The following is a 21,340-nucleotide window of genomic DNA, read 5'->3' as shown; positions in this document are numbered from 1 at the left end:
TAGTCTGAGATTTGGATGCTCCCCATTTCTGTGAGTCCCTCACTGGTTCACACGTACTGGGAAACTTGTGTGGGTTATGGTTTGTTGCCCAGGCTGGAGAACCTTTGCTCTGAAGAGCCCTGGCCCTAGGCATTCTGGTGCTGGGATGGTGACAGTGCACCTACAGATCTCACTGGTGTTACAGGAGCAGAATGAATCCCACTTGCATTTTTCCTCCAGAAGGAATAAAAATAATCGTGGTAAACTTAAGGTCTTTATATACAGAATAACAAGGGATACTGCTAGAGCCCTGTCACTTGAGATTTACTTTTTGAGAAATGAAAGCTCGGTTACTGAAGAACAGCTGAAAGTTTTTCCATGTTCATCCAGCACTTTTTGCCTGTCCCTGGGAAATGTGCATCCTGTTCCTCCAGAAATACCAAATGGAATAATGACATTTGTATGTGCTACATTTACTATGAAAATAATACTGCAACACCTGCTCTGGTGTACAATTATGTGTACTGTGGGTATAAAGAGGGAGAAGGATTCTTTATATATATATATATATGCTGTGTGTGTGTATATATATACATGTAAAATGTGTATTATATATACTTTTTCACGCTTTCATGAAGGCAGAAGTCACTCTGAAAAAAAAAAAAAAGAAAGACTGCACAAAAGTAGAGGCCAGACCCTAAACTGTTGTGAAGTGTACAAGCCTGCAGATTAGATGAGAGCTCTGGAAGTTACTTATGCGGAATCTAATTTTGAAATCCACTTCTGCATGTTCAGACAGGGAGGAGGGGACAGGAGGGACTGCAGCGTTTTGCTTATGGAGACCATCCTTTTCGTGATCTCTGCCTGCAGCCCATAGGGGGCTGGTTTCAACTCTGCTCTTGAAACACAGATCAAGTATTATTGCCAGCACACATTCTTTCCCTTTCAAAAATTTCACAGGTTCAGAGTCATGATAGGAGCTATAACTTCTGGCAAAATTATGGTGCTATTACTTTTCTTTTCAAATCTGTTTGCAACTATTCAGCCAAGAGGTCTAGGGACTTAAGAAATGGCAAAAAGCTGTGACAAATGTGTTTTATGGATATCAGTTTCTTAATAGTAAGAGTGTGAGGGGGAAATGAAGAGAGAACAACAGAGATAAACTTGGTGTTATTTTAGCGGATGGAAGTTAAACAAAACCTGTTTTGATAATCTTTTACTTACAACCAGAATTCTGAGCACTTTTTATCATTCCAGTTTCCTCTGAAACATAAAAACCCGAAACGCCACCCCACCCTCCCAAACCCGTTACTAAGGTTCAGTCTTTTTATATTGAGGTTGACAGTTTTAGCTACTGAGGGCAAGGCTTAGTGTGGTTACTTGAAGAACATCTGAGGACCTCCAAGTCATCCGCGCACATTCTAGAAGCACAATCAAGAAGAAAGCAGGGCGTGACTCAGAAGTATTGTTTCTCTCCTGGCATTGCTCTCTTCAGGTTGGAGGCTGCTTCATGGCCCCAAAGAGTGTTTGAATAAATTAGAGCTTTTCCACCAACTTGTGCCAAGTTCCCCACACTGAGTAGCATTCAAAGTCCCCTTCCTGGAATTAACCTCCTTCATTATGTGGCTGCTATTCTGAGTAATTTTGTGCACATTGGGAACGTTTTCCCCTGGCTATTTAAGTATCAGTGTGCGAGATCAGGAACTCAACTACAGCACAAACTGAGATCTCGAGGCTGCCTGGGAAATGCACTTTGGCAAGCTACAGCCTTCTTCCAGGTAGATGCTTGCTAGTCTCCAAAATCCCAGTCTCCAATACCCATGGCTGGTTGCAAGTGGCAATAGCTCCTTAGAAGGCTAAAGTGTAAACTTTTTTCAAGAAAGCATGTGGGGAATTAGACAAGTGATTCTTGCCTACTTGTGTCCAACTCTAGCAAGAGCTTCTGTAAAGAGTCAGAGCACTAAAAAATTCATAAAGTATATTTTTATGGCAGAATAACTACTTGTGGTTTGGAATTTCCTGCCTCTGGTGAGATGGGAACGTCGTGCTATTCTTCCTCAGCACGGTCAGAATGTTTCCTGTTTTTGCAGATCATCCAAAGATTTTCTGTGTCACACTTAACATGTTTTCCAAGTCAAGTTGGCAAAAGGGTATTTTAAGCAAAGTGCAAAGCACAGTAGGATGTACTATATAGTGCCATCTGCTGAAAAGTGAAGTGCTCCCACATAAGAATAGAAATTTGTGCATTTTCCATTAATGCAAAAAAGAATCTTGAGATGGGATGATATTTACTGGCTATGGGTAGGTCCCATTCATCCCCATTTAGAACCACTATCTCAATTTACATGATGAACGTAAACAGCCAGTTCTGGAGTTGATGGCATTGTGAACGATGGTGTGAATGATTCCCAAAGAAGACACTTGAACACATATGGAACGTATTTGCAACACCAAGACTCTACATATACCATTTAAGAGACTTTGCAACCATCCTAGAGAGTGATCTTCATTTCAGGCCCAGGTATCACATGAAAAGAACCTGGGCAGATGTAACTTACACGTTTAGTAACCTTGCTCCACAAAAGCTGATATGCAGCCACCACACGAAATCTGTTTGCTGCTTTGCTATTTCGGTCTAAGATCTTAAGGTAGGCGCTTTTCTGACTTTTTATTAGTCATTTTTAGCTTTTGGTCCTTTGCTTTTAGAAAATCACTGGAAGTCTTTTTAATGCTGGCTGCTTCACTGTTTTGCTCAATTGACTAAAGGGATGACTGGTCAATGCAGGTTGTACTAATAACACCAAAGCTGTATATAAGACAGAAGACCTGGAAGAATAACTTGCTTGACTACGGTGCCTTTAGAAGCAAGGCAAGTCTTAAAGAAAAAGGCTGTGTTTTATGAGATAAGAGAAAAGGTTTAAATTTTAATTTTTGCACAACAGTCTTGCCTGAACAGGAAAGCTCTCTGTGTTGAAGACACAGTTATAATGATATAAACCCGTGTTTAGACTCTTATTTTGGTAGAAAATTTGCTTTCGAGGGTTTTAGTTTATGTTCTTGTGAGAGGGCTTAAACTACAGCTTACAATCAATTTATACCAAAATAAGGTTCTTCTTGTGCAGATAAACTGTTAGAGTATGAAGTGCTCCTAAAAATTTTCATTATCCTTGCCGGATGACAGTTTATTCCATAAGCTTTCAAGTACAAGCTTATCAATCTATCAGATGAGACTATGCAAACATTCAATGTTCAGTTAACTAGCTGACTGGAAATTAACTATTGCACTATATTTTTTAAAATCAGACCGGAAGAAAAAGATGGATAAGTTATCCTATGGTAACTGTCATGGATTTGAAACAGTACGGGCAACTAAAAACTCGATACCCCAGTTCACATCTTGCAATGGACCTAAAATATTTGCAATATTTACGCCTACTATATATTCCACCTGTTTATTTTTGTGTTGTTTCCTTAACGTTGACGTGGTTAATTCCAAGAGGTGCATACTAGCCCACTGGTGGACTGGAAATCAAACAATAACTTAAGAACAGCTTCATTCACTGAGATCTAATGAACCAATTCAGATGTCTTTCCTTTCCAGTTTATTGCTCATCCTGTGGGGTGTTATTGTGTGGCTATCTTCACAGGGGCATAGTTGCCCTCAAGGGGCTTACAGGCAGGGATGCTGAAACAAAGAACTTTGAAGCAGATGAAAAAACATCAGTTGTTGGACAGTAGCCTGGGAGACTCAAGGACTACAGGGATGCGTACAGCCATAGGAGCGCGTCAGACCTCTCTGATCCTGATGCAATATAGGGCCTAGCTGTCATATAGAAATATTTCTGTGCACTCTTCGTGCCCTTAAATGTACACAGTATTTTGCTTTGGAAAGCCTATCTTCAGTGACTGCATTCACATATCGGTCCAACCATTTTTAGGTCTTGCAAGTTATTTGCATCTATTTGGAACTGACTGGGTTGGTCACCATTTGCTACAAGTGAAGTGCACCAGTATCCTGGCTTAAGGACAGCTGGAATCAAAAGCTATTGCTCCACAAAGAGGTGTAGTGTCCAAAACAACCTGCAGAGTTGGTTTTCAGAGAAAGAGAGTGGAAGAAAAAAGATCCACTCTGAAGAGTGACTTTTTTTTTTTTTCTATGATGAGTTATTAAACAGTTCCTCCATCTTGTTATTTTTATTTTTTGTGAAACTTCTTTTCACTGTGCTGGCTTTCAGACTAGTGTTCCTGAATCATATTGTATGTTTCCAGAACATGATCCAGGGAAAGTCCCAAAACCAGAATCTCAAGTGTTCCCATGAAAGTCATCTCCTAAAACTTACTGCTTGCCTTGGAAAATCTGAACCCAAAAGTGGTGTATAACACCTCTGAAACTAAAAATAATTACAGGTAAATTATGGTTGCCTTTTCCCTGTAAAGAGGGAGGATGTGCAAAAGATGCATGAAGGAGAGGAAGCGGTGAAGCAGGAGAAGGGAGAAGTCCCTGGGGAGCCAGAGGCTGATCTTTGATGTGGGGGAGATGGGCACCCCACTGTGCCCCCTGACAAAGGACAATGTTGGAATCTCTCCTGAATGCCTGGTCGTTCCTCAATTCAAAAGGGCAAGAAGAGGTTGAAAGGCATCCCAAATGGAGTATTTGGGTGTGTGCTTTCCTAAGTGTTACACATTTTTGTACATTCTAAGGGAAAAAACAGCCGTGGAGCCACACCAAAAACATGGTTAAAAATACCCCACAAAATCACTTGTGAGGCATCAATCCCTCTGCTCTGGAAAGAGGACATGGTGTGCTTTTTCCTTCTCTCTTTCAGATTGACCATTCGTTCTTTGTACATAAAAAGACAAAGACAAAAAAACCTCAAGAAAACATTTTCCATTCAAAATTTTCTTCTAGTTTCAAATTATCTTCCATTTAACACTAGCAGCATTGACAAAATTTTGTTTTGGAAAAAAAAATTAAAGGTAGAGAAAACCTGCTTTGGAACAGCTTTGATTTTTCTTTTTAAAGTAACTACATTACCAAGAAGCCTGCTTCTGAACAAGCAGATGCTTTAATTTGGTACAGTAGTTAGTATTTTTAGCACATATTAATGTTGTACATAATATAGCTCTATGCACTGACATACCACATAAATTCCTTGCCTCTATCTCCATGATTTGTTCTAGCTGGGAACTTGTTCTTTGACACTTAGCATTGGCAAAAGTGCGTCGGCCAAAAGTCCAGCAGGTTGGAACTTGCCGAGCTGTACAAACCTAGAGATGGCTCTCCAGTTGAATAACCACACAAAGTCATTGCACACACAGATCTTTCTTGCAGTGTGGTCATGCCCCAAAACATAACTTGTAGCAGAGCATCCTTCCCCAGGAGCATGCCAAGGCCACAGGACCCAAATTTGCAGCCAGTCTGAAAATCCCAGGCCCTGACACAAATTTAGCTGCTCACACCCTGGGCTTACTCAGGGTGGGGGAGTGGGGAGCTGAAAGAAATTAAAGCCACTTTTCCAAACTCATTATCTTTAGCTGTGCTAAGCACAAATACGGTACAGCTGAGGATCTGGCCTCCTGTGATTAAAGCCATTTCCATCAGATTGAAAATAGAGGCAAAACTAATGAGGAGAAAACAAGACTGTGGAAAACAAAAGCAATGTGGTTTTAATTTCCTTGTGTAAAGTCCAAATTATATGCTGTGTTGCCTGAAGTCAAACGGAGTGTCTGACAGTTCAGAGTACTGCAGTTTTGCAAGAAAACTCTGCCGTTCTCTCAAATGCAGCACACCTAAATTTTTTTCCATACTTTGTATTAGCAACCAGCTGTGCCTACAATTTTATTGCAGTTGACTTTCCTTAGTTTTTGTATTTCTCAAGCTGCAGTAGTTGGTAAGATTACCTCAGTCAGATTCCTGTGCAAGACATGTTGCCGCACTTGGCATTAATTTTTCCATGATCTAAGGTTAAATGAGGTCATGGCTGCATATAGTCTGCATTTCTGCAAGCTGCATTTTAGTAATCTTCATGGTACAACTGCAGTGTGATCCACCCGAACTCATCTGTGCTGGGATGGCTGCTGTGACCACCTAGCCAAAACCAGCTAACTAACCAACACTTTTATTCAGATTTATAATTCACCCAAAGAAACAAAGGACATTTTCAAACATTAACAAATTAATTCTCACAGTGTTCCTGCTATCAGGTGACTTTACTAACTTGAAAGCAGAGGAATAATCTGATGAAAAACTAAAAAGAAAAGTTTCAAAATGAGAGAAATATAAGCACAATTCTCTAAAATTTTGATTCAGAAATCCTAGAATTTGAGTGAGTGAACAAAAATTTAAGAATTCTTTCATCCTCTTGAGGGTTTTTTTGTAAGTTTTCCAGTGATAGCTACCTCTCTTCATGCTGGGAAATCTAAAGCAGTATTCCTAAAGCTATTTTAATGCTTCTTTGTAAATCTTAGAAAGAAAAGATGCAATTAGGGCAAAAAGAAAAAAAAAGGTGGGGAAAAATATTTTCTATATTGAAAAATTTCACTTTTATCCATTGGACTGTTCTGCTTCAGCAGAAACTCTCCTTTTCAGTGTAATGTTTTATACAAAAAAATCCTTAACTACCCACGTATAAAATACTGATTTTAAAGTCTAAAAATATTACTGTCACATTTAGGGGATCTCTATGTTTTATAGGGGAAAAAAAGGAGAAAAATTAACAAAAAGGCTTCCTCTGCTCTAGTGTGGTGAGGATAAGTATTCTGTTGGATGAAGAGTGATAGGACTAATACATATGAAGCAATTAGTCATGCTTTAGTCAGTTCCTGGATTCAAAATCCGCACTGTATAAAAATATTTCCATGTAAAGTATTTTTCATTGTTTTTCTCTTAATACTAATTTCTGTTTAGCTCATTTCTAGGGGACTATTTCTAAAGTTTTAATTCTGTTTTTCTACAGTTTAAGCTTTGTGTGACCTTTCACCTTTCACTTTGAACTATTGTGTTGCATTTCACATCTTTAAATCTTCCGGGCACTGATTCACACATCTAAACCTCCAGCAAAATGTAGGCTTGAAATACATTGTTCCTATCAGAAGAGAAACTTTGCTTTTATAAAGTGTGAACGGCTGTGCAAAATACTGACCTGACGTTAGAATTAATGTCGAGAACAAAGGTTCAGGTCTTTTGATTTTTAAGTTTCTAAGCCAGACTATCCAAACTCTGATAAGCGAACAAAACCAGAGGAGAAAAAAAAGAAATTAGGTGAAGCCTATATCTTCACGTAACAGGAAAATGTCAAACATTAACATGCAGGTATTATTTTGAACACAAACATGGAAAACATTTAGCGTCTTCTACAAACTACTATTTTTGCAAGAGTATACAATGTATTTGCAATGTTTTTAATATTATTTTGCTTAGATTAGTCCATTAATCAACAGGTCCTGGGCGGAAGCTACCAAAACAAGGGAAGAGTGTTTCTGAGGCTGCCTTTCAGGAGAAAAGTCACCATTTAAGTTAGCACTGTGGAAGCATATTGCTGTTTGTAGAAGGAATATATCTGAACTGCTTCCGACCTCTGAGACATCTTAGTATGAGAAAAACACAAGGAGCCTGTTAATCTCAAATGGACAAAAGGACACTGCAGAGAAGTTTTAGCAGGTTGTTTTTTTTCTCTCCTTTTTTCAGAATAAAAGAAGCTGTCACAAATCTTTCATACTTAATGTTGAACTGGTATGCCTCTGTTGGCATTTGTATCTCCGGCTAGTTCTTATTTGGATACTCCTTTCATGTTAATCTTAAAATATCCTCTTCCCAAAATAAATTGACAAGGGATTCTCCCCATGAAACATTACTAAACTCATGTGGGTATGTAGGAAGCAAATGTAGTGCAGAGGATGCAGCAGTGTTGGTTTTTGTGGGTAAGCAATGGAGGGGAAACGAGAGAGTTGCTGGAGCTCAGGGACCTGATGATCTTAAAGGTCTTTCCCAACCTAAACAATTCTCTGATTCAATGACATTTGTGGTATTGAAAGAATACAAGCCATAGAATGTAACTGCAGATAGCTGTTTGGCGTACGTGTGAGTCGGTGGTGAACCCATGAAGGTGGCAAATGCATCAAGCTACACCATTCCCATGACTTGAGTGGAAACATCTTGACAAGATTGCTACATGAAATAATAATTTAAATACAGCATTATTTTTATATTTTCTTCAGTTACATGTTCAATAAAATAAAAGTAGTTATTATTTCTAAGTATACAAGACTGCAAACGGGTAATTGTTGAAGGATAAAATTTTTATGCTAAGAAGCCCAGATCCTGCAATCAGAATGGAAGCTCCAGGCTAAGATACACATGGAGAATGAAGGTTACCTTATGCAACACAGATTATTTAATACATTTTATACTCAATGCTGATTTGTGTGTGTATCATACTTCGTGCAAAAAATTTAACTGGCTGGTGAAGTCATGGTTTTAAACTAGATTTTATTAAACGATCTCTGGCTTTTGAAGAAAATATTAGTTAAATGCATATATACATTTATATAAAACATTAAACATATATTCAAGGATTGATATATATTTCATAACGTATCAAAGAGGAAACATCAATCTTGTTCAGTTTCCACTGACTTCCTTAAAAATATTTATCATTTTGTATAAAGTTGCAATCCTATGCAACTTTGCATGAGTCACAGACTCTGTCAAGAAAGAGCTGCTCGACTGAGGGTATTCCATCTCATAAGGGGAGGGTGCATTAAGCTAAATTTCCAGCCTTTTTTTTTCACCACAGTTGTCCATATTTGTGATAATAAACAAACAAATAAATAAATAAATAGGTCATATGAGTATCAGTATATCAATAACACTTTGAACAGGCTACTTATTTTTCATATTATTTGATGGCACTTACATTATTCCAAGACTGCTCCTCTTTCCAAAAGTGCAAATTCAGATGTTGCATTCACATGGCGTTGCACTAAACTTTGCAATGACACAGGGAGCTTCGCCTTTTAGGATGGCAATTAGAGTCTTGACCATGCATTGTGGAACATCACTTTTCACAAGATTTTTTGAAATAACGTTCTTTTCACAGTGCAGTTTCTAGATGAGGAAAAAAAAACCCCACCCAAAACCATTAGGAGATTATCTTAGGTAAGATGGTGAAAAAACCTAGGAAAGTGTAAGCAGAAAGGCTTTCTTAAACTACTGTAGTAAAATGTTGTTTTTCTAGCCAGGTATTTTGTTAATGTTATGAAGCATCATAAATATCTACAATAATATGTAAATAAGAGAGACAAAACTGTATCCTTTGGAGATGGCCATCCACTAACCTGAACCTGTCTTGACCAAATTAAATTACAAAAGAAGATCTTAAAAAATGAAGAAATCAGATTCCAATTAAAAGTTTGGGTCACTATCAAGCATTTAAGACTCATGTTTTTGCCTTTTTGATTTTCCTTGGTATCTTTCAGGCATGGCACACCTGACAACTCTTTTTCAGCTTGTGCAGACCACAAACCTAGCAATGCTAGGAAATGCCTTTAGTAGAATCTGACAATGTTTATTACTTAAGTGTCTGAACACACCCTTTTTCTCATAAGACATATCAACCACACTCCTCTTTCTTCTGCAAAAAAATCTATAAAAAATATTTTTTCCAGAAAATTGAGATTGACTTTTTGGTGGCAGAATAGACAGATTTTGCAAAATAATATTCTATAGAGGGACAAATAAGGCAAGCAGATGTGCTCTTCTTTTTCCTCACAACATCAGATCTTTCAAAATAGTGTTTCATCTAAAAGCATGAATAAATTCTAAAACAACTTTGGAAAGAAATGTACACTCATTCCTTAATTATATACACAGTCTAAAAGCTCTACTGAAGAATGATACAACTCAGTGTCTGTAGCTTCCCTACTCCATCCTCCAGCATGGTTCTTTGTACAAATCTTTTAGCATTCCTAGATATTCTGCTACGAATGATAGTGTTTCAGTTGAAATAATCACCCCTTACATCCATTTCAGATGATTTGGGTTGCCATTATTTTGCTTTTCCTGACACTTTTCACTGCTGGATTTAATTCTGAAATTACCCCTCCCATACATCTTCAAAAAGCAGTTTTCACTAAGAGACAGACAGGTTTTGCAATGCTTGTGCTATCTCAGTTCCCCTTATAATTGTATTTTTCAGATTCCAAAACAATTAGGTGGCTGTTGAGAACTACTGTGGGTGTTCACAACTTGTTTCTGGTATGGCTTGAAAGAATGTAAGAAAAAATTTTATGGAGAAATAATGTATTTCTATATTGCATTTCACCTTTTGATCTGCTCCCTAAGCTCACATGTTAGCTGAAGAGTGAGACTATCAGGTGAGCATAACTTTTCTGATTGTTTTACTGTTCTAGCTTTTGTGGAGCTAATAGATGCTTTCAGAGAAATGAATGACTTTGTTTTTTAAGCCACTTGTTTCAGACAATGTAAAATTGCATGGGGTAGTTTCTATTATGCCTCAGGAAGATTCAGAGTAATTAAAGGTTTGAATAAGTTACTACTGATATTAAATACAAACATAGGACAGAAGGTATAATAGCCCTCACAGATCGCTATGAATCAGAGAACAAGGATGTACACAGGACTAACAATTCTTCTACAGAATGGAGGAGAAAAAAAAAGGTTTACAGATTAAATAACTGTCACCTGAGATCTTTGCCTGAAAAGTTGTGACATACTTTATTCTAAATATTTAATGGGGAAAATATTTCATACTCATGTTGATATTGGAATTAGTTACTCACTCATGTACTCAAAGCTTGCAGGGTAGTTTTGGTATGAAGTAGCGCTAATTCCTAATAGCAGGACTTGTGTATCAGGTCATTAAAATTGTGGCGTTATTTCCTGCAGGCCTGTAACAGTGACAGCTTAACACGCAAAGATCATCTGTCTCCTTCAAAATCAAACCCAAGTTTTTCTCACAGCTTGACCACGAAGCCGTTTTCTAAACTTATGCATATCCTGGTGATTCCGTCCAGTTTAAACAAACAAATAACATAGGGCCTGGTTATTGTTAGTGCTGTCATATCTTAAGCACTCTCCCTTTCGATGCGCTGGCCAGGATAAATGCAAACTAATAAACAGATGGGTCAGAGTAGATAACCGCAGAGAAGAACTGAGAAACTATTCCAGTTTGTAGTATTTTATTTACATATTGTAAATAAAGTGGGGGAGGAATGGTTTGACATTTTAACATATTCTCTTTCCCAGAGAAGTTATCAGCGTGTTTGGTGCATTAGTTTTACTGAGTGGTCTTCCATTTTTTACATTGCATATTAATGATGCATTTTGGATTAAGATCTTCTTGTTTGACCACAAATTTGTGGCACTACCAGATGGAAAAAAAACCGTGCTTGTTTCAATGGATTTGGTCCATTTCCTTTGCCAGCAAGGAGTGTTCACTTCAGCATAGTTTCTATTTATATTCTATTTAGCATAAGCGCTGCAAATGATGGCAAGTTAACCACTCCCTGTGGAAGACCAGAACTTGTTCCAGTTGCTTAGAATACTAAATTTCTTGCATGTGGCTTGTTTCCCAAAGAATAAATTATGGGAAGCTGTGAAAGTCTTTGAGTTTGGACAACCTGGTCCGATCATACACAAATCCTTATTTTTATGCCATCCTTTCTCCTTAGTCAGATAATTCTTCTTGTAGTATGTAGCGGTCCAGCTGGTTTGGGTGTGTGGTTTTATATCGCCACGTAGCTGACATGTCCAGCTGAAGAGCTGGTGCAGCCCTGTATCCTGCAAGACCTCTCCACGTTGTGCCAAAGAGCAAGACTGAGTTCACAGGTTTTGTTTGAGGCAATTAGTAAGACACAGATCTGTGCAGATATGCACGCGTATCCCCCTAAAGCCTGTAGAACAGTTTTTGGAGAAGGCCCATTGTGCTGACTGATCTTTCTGGAGTATCTTTTTATGTGCAGATTACACGAGGAGGAGGAGAGGACATATTACAGAAGTGAGTCTCTTTATACAGCCTGTTCCCCTCTGTGAAGCTTTATCAGTGGAAAAGCTGCAGGCAGCAAAAACAAGATAGCCTGTGACTGTGTTTGATTTTCACATGAGAAGAGCTTTACACCATTTCCAGCAAGAATGCCGTCTCAAACTTTGATGGAGGAAATTTTCCCTGGGCAGATGATGTATAGTAATTTTTTGAGCAGATAATAAATATCCTCTCTTACTAATGCATTCCATTTTATTAGCTAGATCAATATTGCTGTAATTTCTAGCCATTAGCATCTCATTGCTGCATAGTACATAAAAATATTTACATTAACACTGATCAAAATTGCAACAGCATATATTAAAATATGAATGACATATAATCAGAATTTTCTGTTTCTACTGCCTCCAGTTATTTGTGACCCCAGATATGAAGTTCAAGTTTACACTTAATAGCACAATTATGTAAATCTGTAATTCTAACACTGAATTACAGCTGGTAATGATCAATAATTATATTTATGTATGATGTGAAGTTAATACTGCCACCATAGATTAATGTAAACAACAAAATTATTTCTGCAGTCAAGAGCTAACAAATCATCATAAACAAAGAGAACTAAAACAATCTCTTCGGAGCTTAATTCCCCCAGCGTAGTAAACAGATTTTTTATTTTCAATGAATGTAAAAGCACTGATTAAAGAAAACACATCTCTACAAAAATTGCACAATGGCTGTGTCTGTTAGTACAGGTTTTTGGTTTTTTTTTAAATAATCTTTGGAACAGAGCTTGTTTGACAGAAAGAAAAATCTCTCCAAAGGAATCTGGTTAATAATTTTGTTGGGAGAATTCTGGGGGAAAATAAACCCTGAGGAAAAAAAAAAAAGCAGATTGAAAATAAAACAGAGCGAGGGATAATCAAACACAATATTTCATAACTTCGGAGCTCTTCAGAGTTCACTCACCTGTAATATTGTTCTCTGCTGAAAAGAACAACAGGGAACTGCATAGTGGGACAGAGTGGTCCTTGGAGTAGCTGGGAGTTGGGTCAAGCAGGTTATGTCAAAGATTTGTCCTGGTTTGTCCACTGTTCAAGAGTACAAAAACACAGTTTACAGTAAGAACTTTTTTTGCCTTTCAGAAACTTCCATCTCGATATTTTTCCCCCTTGTCTTTGATACTTCCTGTTAATATGCAACAGATCCTGCATGGGTGTATTAGAGAAAGAGAGAAATGCATTGGAACCTTCTTCTAGATCCAGTCTTGTCCTGCAAAATGAGGTTGTGAGGTTACCCAGAGCTGTGGGGTTCAGTGCTCCAAACTGGGTCTACCACCTAGTTGAGGCTGTATCTGGTTAGTTGGAAAGGTGATCAATGCATGTTATTACCCTGATGCCTCCCTTGCAGGATTGGTTCAAAATTTACCTTATAGGATGTGCAAAACCCAGATAAATCTGTGGGTGGCTAATTAAAATGGGCTGCACTTACTCTATGTAAGAAACTTGTATGTCTATCAGCATAAGAAGCAGCAATGGTGCAGAAAGGCACTCAGTGTTTGGAGAAGTACTTACTTAAACTGAAGCAGGGCAGGTTTAGACTGGATCTAAGGAAGACGTTCTTTACAGTGAGGGTGGTGAAACCCTGGCAGGGGTTGCCCAGAGAGGGGGTGGAGGCCCCATCCCTGGGAACATTCCAGGCCAGGTTGGATGGGGCTGTGAGCAACCTGATGTGGTTCAAGGTGTCCCTGCTCCTGCAGGGGGGTTGGGCTGGGTGACCTCTAGGGTCCCCTTCCAACCCAAAACATTCTGTGATTCTATGATTCTAAGGTATTCTTGGGGAGGAACAACATCTGGTCTGACCTCCAGCAGGCTGTTCTTATTTATCCTGCAAATGGCATGCTTTCAGAAATGGGCATCATGGCAACATGGAGGTAAATGCCTTCAAGTGCAGAAAAATGGGAAAATAGGATCACAAACTCAGACCAGGGGAAATAATTATCATCTGTCTTCAGAAAATGTCAACAAGCATGGTTTTTGCAGCACAAGCTGAGCTTTCTCTACACTGCCAAGAGACTGATCCAAAGTGTATGAGGGCCTTCACTGATTTCAGCGAGCTTCGTCTCATTCCTTAACTCTGCTTTTTCTCCGATACATATAATCTAATTTTTAAAAAAAATATTTATTACTTCTTTTGGGTTTCTGTATAACCCAGATGAGGCTTATGCTTCTATTAAATGTTTATCTATACAGAAGCAGGTCTAATGACAGCTTTTAGCCAAACCCCCTTATTTACAGGCTTGAAATAACTGTAGGACCACAAGTTCAATAGGAAGCTTGTGCTGCAGAGCCCTGAAGGAACATCAGTTGAATGGAAAGTGTGTCTATTACTTACATTTTTTGAGGGTTTTAGTAAAAATGTAGGAACAATGAGGGGAGCATATCATTATGTTAATTCCTAAAAAAAAAATAATCCGTAGTTAATTACAAATAAAATAAATAAAATTAAAAAATGCTTTGTAGTAGCCCTCTTTTTTGGCACTTGAATGATGGAAGAAAGCTGCCAAGTTTATTACTGTTTTTTGATTTGTTGTCAGACAGTGCCCTAAGTGGGTGGAGGGTTGGCTCACAACTTTTAATTTAATTTTTTAGGCAGTTAATTCCTACAAGCTGTTGTGAAGATGAGAAGATTAAGAACAGAATATTGAGGAGGGGGCTAAACACCTCTTGTAATGGGGAAAATTGCTTGAACAAAATAGGGTGAGCTGGAATCATTTCGGTATAAAATATTTTTTGAAGTGAAGGCCTTTCCTTTCATACTTCTTTTCACTTTATTTCCCTTCTATCTGCAATATTTCCTTTTAAATTATCTTGCTATTTAGTAGAACCCTTGCTAAATAAATAGCAAAACATTAAAAACCATTTAGCTGTAGAATAAAATCAAATGGGGAATCCAAAGAAACAGAAAACAAAACCAAGAGAAACACTCTTAAGCCTACATAAAATCTTACAACAACATTAAACCTAATCCAGAGTCTTTAGAATAAATTTAAAGCAGACTCAAAGTTTATAAAAGAGGCAAACTGGAGGATTAAAAAAAAAAAAAAAAGAAAGGAAGAAGTCCTGAGAAAATTCTCTATGAAGCTCGGGGGTACTCATTTCAAAAATGGTTGAGATGGCCCTAGTTCTAGTCATGTTTTTTTATTCACTTTGCATCTGTGGAAAAAAACAGGGGAACCCCGTGTTGTGCCAAACATTTTATGAAAGATGTAGTGCCCAGCATTGCATATGAGTCTGCAGGAAATTTTGCAGAAATGCATAAAAAGAGTCTCCTGAATTCATTTGATTTACTCCCACAGTAATTTCAGTGAAGAGAGGTGTATGACATACTAAAACAACAAAGGGGATCAAGTAATTACACTCAAAATCAAAATAATAATCAGACTGCCTCAGAGGATGAATTGAGTATGGGTTTAGTCTGGGATACTTACCCAGTTTATTTCAGAGTAATGACTCACTCTGAAACCTTCTCCCCATCCACACTCAACTTGAAAACTGTGCCAAAAGAAGGAGCCTGGGAAAGTATTTCTTTGGGGATCTTTTCTTCCATAAAAAATTTCATTAAAAAGTTTTTATTATGTCAACCTAATGCAGAGTTGCAGCTAATTGTGTAAAGAGTTGGTAATGTTTGACAGACTAATTATATGAAAGGCTATTGGATGATTCAGGTGGAATTTATATTGACCGCAGCTAGGACAGAGTTTAAAGCAAAACATCTGAAGAGAATTTTCCTTTACCTGGGCCACTGTAAAACACAGAATTCCGTCCACATCCCGTAATATTCCATGGATGCCTCTTTGGATGTTCCTTATCCTGCAGGAATTATTCATTAGCTGGGATGGAACAAGCAGTTTGCGTTTATTTAGTGCTCTTCATGTGGTGAAACAAAGAAGGCTGGGTTAGAAAATATGTGTGTGTTTCAGCATGAAAGCTTTTATCAGTGTATCTGAAGTAAATAATTTAAAATACTTTCATTGCTGAATACAGAACTTTAGAAAACATTCCTAGAAATATGTGACTAGAGCAACCATTAAAAAACAAACATGGGTATTAAGATAATGGAAACACCATTTTAATTTAAGCCATATGCTGAAAGAGAGTAGTTAAACTACTGGAGTCACATTTACCACAGTAGAAAATAATGTGGATCACGATACAGAGCATAAGTGCACATGTTACTGGAATTTTTTCCATCTTTCTGACAAATTTGGAAACTGATATAAAAAACTTGTAAAGATGCAGAACAAGTATTCAAAAGTATCATACTTGAGGGCTAGCCAGAGGCAAAGAGAAAAGTCATAGTTTTGAGTTCTCCATTATTGGCCTGTTTTGATAGTTTAACCGTTGTGGGGGATGTGCTTCTGAGCAAAAGTGTCACATTCGTGAAAGACACCTCGCTATCAAATCATTCAAAATGAAGAACCAAAAATATTCTTCCAATGCTTTATGTAAAGAGACATATTGCCAATGTGATTTTGAAATGGTGGTCGTGCTGCAAGTTTTGACCTCTGCAGTGCCACCCAAGTACCAACTGGAAACTCTTCAGCAGAACATAGCAACCCTCTTAAAATTATCCTCTTGAAGACACAAAATTTCTGATCAGATGTAAAATAAAATTCAAAGCACTGGTATTTTGGTTATATGAGAGCTGGCTCAGAGTACTCTGTCAAATAGAGGACCACAATGAACAATGAAAGCATTGCTACTCAAGAAAATAAAACAGAAAGGTGGTTACATTTCACTGCAGTGGAATACAGAAAGATGTTGTGGAAAGAGTCACCCAGCCAATTGCTTCTGGGTGAAACATGAAAACAAGATTGCAGTGAATACTGGTTTGTTTAACTCCAGCAATAATGGCTTCATTAAGATGATGACAGCTCATAAACAGACGTGGGAAATGTATTATGGCAGGACAGCAAGGTTGCTTTACCCTCTCCAATCTTGGTGAACAGGTAGAAGGAGGCAATTAGAAATTTGCTCGGGTCTTGGTCAAAGAAATTGTTTCAAAACAAGGACAGCTGTATGTTCAGGAGGTGTCAGAAGCACATCCTGAGACCTATTTTAAAATTAGTAAGCCCAGCCAAATTAGCACGACTGAAATATCCCTGTTTGTGAAGGAATTAAAAAAAAAAAAAAACCCAACATTCTAAGAAGGAGTGAGAGCTGCTGGGAAAGGCGCTAAAGCAGACCAAACACTGCAGAGAAACCGAAACCCTCCCGTATGAAGAATGACTCAGTGGAGGGAAAAAGAGGACACAGCCTATTTCCACCCCCAGCCCTCCATCTACTTGTGGATCTACTGAAGGCCAACCCATAACGTGTGCTGAGGGTTGATGTGCCCTTCCCAAGCATTTCATGAGCGGAACGAGGCCAGGGGAGGGCTGGTTGGTCCCTGCAGCGTGGCCTCCTTGCAGGAGTCAGTGCTGAGTCTGGGACTTCAGGTTTGCTGCAGCCCCTCTGCACATCTGAAGAATGGCTTCCTAGCTCAGAGCTCTGATGAGACCTCCAGTGATTAATGGCATGGTTAATGAAGAAAGATTGCTGCTCAAACTGTTTTGCTACAGTTTCCTGTTTCTGTACAGTAATACAATGCAACACATGAGAAATTAATGTAAAGAGACTGAAATACTTCTCGATTTAGTGCATATTTGGCATGCCTCTCCTTATTCTTGGGGCTTTTTTTTGGAGTCATGACACTGTTTTTGAGTGCAACAGTGAGTAAAGTTTAGCAGAGCTTAATTGTTTGTTCTGTAGCCTTCCCCTACTGCTTCATACACACAAGCTCTCTCCACATTATACAGAGAGCCAAACACTCACAGCTTCATTTTGGGGAATTAATTGGGAATAGAGTTTCCTTCACGATTGCATTAAACAGCTTTCTTCCTGTGCTCAGTAACACCTCTTGCAGCTGGAAGGCAGTGCTTCCTGAAGTTCCGTACCGTCTTTTCTTCTCTCAGGTGGCCATATGTGCTCACCTAAAAAGTTGTTACAAGTCATTGAAATTCTCCGTGAAGACTCTGCATTACATTCATTCGCTATAATTTTGTTCGAGGCTTCCACCTTTAAGAGGCATATTTTCAGCGGTGAGTTAAGATTTGCCCCTTTTCCCACTACTTCATTGTCTTTTATCAGTTAGTTCAACACCTGGAGCCTTACCTTCTGCAAACAGCATGCACTCGCGCTCATATCCAAAATGAAGGATGAACCAAGAGCTGGGGTGTTGGTAAGAATATCTAGGGTAAGACATTTGAGTAGGGATCAGGCAAAAACCTCAATCCAGCTGTAGTAGCCATCTGAATGAAAATTTAGTGCATGCCATGGGTTGCCAACATTTGTCTAATATACTCCAGAAACAATACAGAGGATTTACTCAAAACTGTTTTGATAACAGTCTTAGAAATCCAGTTAGCACCTGTTATCACTAATATCACTATTATTACAGTTACTATCACTGCCAAAATCCAATTTTTTCTCTCAGTACAGCATTAAGTGTAGAGGTTACATGTAAAACAGCACAAGATATCCATCAGATTCTTTTAAAATACAGATTTAAATCTTAAGTAATTTTTCCCAAAACATACACCCACTGTCCAATGCAATTCACATCAATGCCTGATATTTCTACAGCAGTGTTGATATCATCACTTAAAAGCTGTCAAACAATCAAAGAATGACTGGAAAAGAAGAAATCAACTGGAAAAATTATATATTTTCTGCATTGTGATGAAGACCCACTAACAAAAAAATATGCATGTATTACTTCAACAAACAAAAATCAATGATTACTTTGTTTTGCTTACTTCAGTTTCCTTAGGCATAACACCTAATCTTGGAATTTCCCAGCACCTCAGAAATCTGGCTTTTGTGGTGCTTTTGTGTAGGGAACTGTCAACAGTTTATAAGTGAGCTCAGGCTTTAGAAGGAGGGCCTTCAGGGAGGTTGTTTATTTCATATTTGTTCTAATTCTCCCTCATCGAAAACCTGGAAAACAAGATTTTTCACAGAAATACTCTCAGAAAAAGACTTTTTTTTTTTTTTCCTAACTATGCCAGAGACCTCTCCTATCCTGATCGATAAGGAGATAAGGATGGTGGTCAAAATCAAAGCATTAATAAAGCCTGCAGCTGCTATTGCAATATAGTAACTTAATTTACAAGTAAGCAAGTGGCACTCTCCATAACTCGTCTTTTTACCTTTCTGCCATTAGGAGATGTAATGGCATTATCCAGATGACCACTGCTTCAGAGTAAACCTCCCCGAGACACATTTTGCTCTTGTTTTCTTCACAGCACTACAGATGGGCAAAAATGTTTGTTCTTTTAATGAAAGTTATATTTTATACTCTCACTGTACTGTACACATCTGCAAATTGCCATGCACAAAAGGGGTAAATAAAGGCTCATTTCAAAGTCACTTTGGAAAGCCCATAGTCAAATTGTACCTTCAAGGTTGTAATTTTACATAGTTAATTACCGTGCCAATTCCTATCTATCTGGCATGCTTCCTCCTTGTTCAGCAAAGAAGCTGAAGGAATTGCTCTGCAATGCCAGCTGTCACTGCTGCTGTCCTCTGACCCATACCACTTGATAAGGAATCAGTGGTTGATGATCTTACATTGATCAGCTACAAGTAAACATCATTGACACTCTTGGACTCTGAGGCGATGTTTGATCATTATCCTCTAGGAGGTTGAGTTTATGATCCATCAGACATGATCATAGAATCATTTGGTTGGAAACCACCTTTGAGATCATTGAGCCCAACAGTACCTGTCCACTACTAAACCATGTCTCCAAGCACCTTGTCTACCCGTCTTTTAAATCCCTCCAGGGATGGGGACTCGACCCCTTCCCTAGGCAGCCCCTTCCAGTGCCTGGATGTGATGTTCTGAAGGAACTGTTATTGTGCACTGAAGTCCTTCCCTTCTTACCCAGGCTTATTCTTCATACTCCTTTTCCCCTAAAGGAGAGAGTGGGTTGAAATGTAGTGATAATTTAGACGCCCATCAGCTCAAAATTCACGTCAAATTGAAATGATTTTTCCCATGGGTGAGCCAAAATCTGGAACTGCATAAATACCAGAAGGACCAAAGAAACAGGGTGGGAAATGGATTTTGAAGCGTGTACCACTTGTAGATCTGAACGGCTAAAAGTAGTGGGTACTCAAAATGCTAGAGACAGAAAGTCCATTTCTATCTGCCATTGACTAACAGATCATGTTGCCTTTTACTTGACACCTGCCTGCTCCTGAAGATCTCTATATTTGGGTTTTTAGTTCTTATTACCGCTCATTACATGAGGAAGTAAAATGATTTACTATAAAAGTTCAAAAGGTACAAGCTGCTGCAGACCATCTCCTTAACAGTTCAGTTCGGCACGAATGAATCATGAGAGTAGCATGCTCCCTGCAAGGAGTCTTGATTTAATGGGGCATCTATTTAAGGGTTTTATTAAGGCACAAAGAACCTACTGATAGCAATAGCACCAAGTGGTAGGGATCACACATGGCCTTTGAGAATGACCATGTCTTCCACATGAATTGGACTTGTGTGGAGCCAACATAAAAGCACAGAAGGACTCCTGATGTCACCTGGGAGCTAGGATGGAAACAGGACGTGCTCTTCAGTCACATTCAAAGCTGAGAGAAATTAATAAAAAATACATTGGACACTACGCATGTGATGAGTACCATAGTTAAAGCAAAACCAAAGCTCTGACAACGAGAATGGTTTGAAACCCAGGTACGATTTGATTTGTCTTTATAGGCTGTAGGAGGAAAGGAAGCTTGTAAAAAAGGGTAGAAAAAAACAGAATAGGAATATTTAACGTATGCAGAGGTGTGTGCTCAATTACACACAGTAGTTAAGGCCAGGTGAGTCTACATCAGTTCCTCACTTAAATAAAACTGCTGTGACACTAGAAGCAAGAAACTGTTTTCGAATATCTGATATGTGAAAAAACACTGAATAAAATGGGATGAAATAAAAAAACTGTGTCAAAACAAGGATTTTGTGGTTTTTGATGGCAGGGTTCCTCCTACTCAGGAGAAGACAACTACATCACAGAAAATCTTTGACACAATTTGTCTACACTTCTAATGCCCTAATCTGCAGTACAATATGCAAAATTACTCATACTACACAAGGGAGTTGTATTACATATGAATAAAGAACAACTTAAACAGTTCCACTAGCCTGTCCCCTCTCATCTTGCTGTGAGGTCAACAACTTTTATTTGTGATCCCACTCATCTCATAGAATCATGGAACCATAGAATCATTTAGGTTAGCAAAGCCCTTGAAGCT

This window comes from Egretta garzetta, unplaced genomic scaffold (genome assembly GCF_000687185.1).
Source record: "Egretta garzetta isolate BGI_Z169 unplaced genomic scaffold, ASM68718v1 scaffold12, whole genome shotgun sequence".
NCBI lineage: Eukaryota > Metazoa > Chordata > Aves > Pelecaniformes > Ardeidae > Egretta > Egretta garzetta.
The sequence above is the reverse complement of the archived record's forward strand: the minus strand, read 5'-3'. Positions refer to the sequence as shown.